Here is a 2,050-nt window from a genome sequence, read left to right on the forward strand (position 1 = left end):
CGGAGCTGCGGGCGGCGCTGCATGGGAGCACGTGATCTTGCGGGGTCGGGCTCTAGCTGCAGTTGTGCAGCTGTCGGGGCGGTGGCTGCGCAAGCGCAATATTCATTTTCAAGATCTAATGTTCTTGTTGGACGCCATTTGGGTTCTAGATTTAATTTTGCTCGTTCTTGAGGGGTTTCATTTTGTTACTCTCAAATTCTCACATTTTTCAAGAAAAACGTTTCTGTTATGTTGGACTCCTGTACTGACCTTTAGCCCTTCTCTATTTCTCCGATTTTCTGAGAAGCTGTGACTTAATTTTCTGTAAAAAGGATTGTCAGTCGTGGTTCTTGATTATAATTTCACTTTTAGAATATTGCTGGATTCGGGTTTATATGTAGGGAGGTAAAGATCAGCACCTAGTGGTATTCTCACGGGAAGTGCATTTATTTGAACTGCATGTGTGGAAATACATTTTTAACCCTATTTTTACCAGTTCTGTTATCACGGATGTGTGGAATGTTTACAAAACAACAGTTGTAGTTTTGGAAATACTAGCTGGGGGGCGGGGAGGCAGTGGAAGCAATTACAATGTAATTTAAAATGAAATCTGAATCTCTTTGGGTATTTTTAAAAAAATATTTGATCCTAAGTCAACGAAGTTTTAATTTTAATCAGTTTGTATGTTTGTGAACATTTGAATCTTATATCCCTTCAGTCCCTTTGATCACTTGTCCCCTGATGCTGCAGTTAGATAGTTAATCTTACTCTTTTTAAATTAATCAGTTCATTTTCTTAGCATTTTTATTTGCCATGATATGTTAAATATAATACTTGGTACATTTTTGTGATGAAGAATTCTACAAAGAACACCCAATTACACTCTGGCCTTTATGAGGGAATCAAGGAACCATAAGTAAAAAAACTGTTGATATATATATATTTTTAAACATTGCACCATATACATGTGTACAAGATACAATTGTTATGTTTGACTTTTTAATTTTAATTGTTCTCCTGGTTTTAGTTTCTTAAAGAAGGTAATTACAAATATGCTACTAATTATTTTGGTTAAAAATGGTAGTGTCACTATATTTAAATCTTATATAACATATCTGGGGAAGTTATATAAGATTTGATATGATTCTTACATTGTGCAAATTGTCTCTTACAAGGCTAAAAACTTGTAAATGTTTCTCATAAACTTCATATGTGGTTCATATGTACAACAATTGGTTTCTTGGTTGGTTATATAACTCTTAAGTTTGCGTCAGTCTACTGTCAAATGAAGAAGTGACTGTTGCTTTATAATCTTGGTTAGTTTAGGGACATTTTTATTGCCTAAAACAAAAACCGTTAGTAAACAGTAACTAGATGTAATTGAAAGTAATACTTCTGGTTGGTGGATTTTAAAATGACATCACATCTGAGATAGAATGAAGTTGTAGGAAAGATTCTTTTTTTCCTCAACAGAATCTTTATTTGTCCTGATGTAATTCCTTAACCTCTGAAGTCTTCTACACAGAAATATATTTAGAGAGCAGTTGTGTAATCTTGCCCCTTAAATACTTCTGGGGTGGTCACCCAGCAGCCCCTCCCCCCCATGTGCTAATTCAGGTGTTTTAGAGTTGAAAATATGTTGAATTTTCTATATATGTATGTATGTGTATATACATAAATATTTAGGTTAAGAAAAGAAAGTTAATCTTAAAGTATGGTATACTTTTCACTTCCAGAAAAATGAAATAGTTTGGTTTATATATTTAAGCTTATGTTTTTGTTTGAATATACGGATGATTGCTTCTTAGGTTAATACTGAAGGTTGTAAAAGCTATTTGAAAACATTGAAGAACATAATAATATATAATGTAAATATTTATCCAGTGTAAATAGGACAATTTTGCTGTCATGTTTCTTACAAGGCAAATACAACAGTATAAATTTACTAAGATTAATGAATTGTCTGAATAACATCTACTATTTGTTCATTAGTATTCTGTCAGTAAGCATATTTTGAAATTTTAGTTTGGTTGTTATGATGCTACAAAATTTTGACACATGCAGCATATAT

Source organism: Propithecus coquereli, unplaced genomic scaffold (assembly GCF_000956105.1).
Source record: "Propithecus coquereli isolate 6110/MARCELLA unplaced genomic scaffold, Pcoq_1.0 Scaffold381, whole genome shotgun sequence".
Lineage (NCBI taxonomy): Eukaryota > Metazoa > Chordata > Mammalia > Primates > Indriidae > Propithecus > Propithecus coquereli.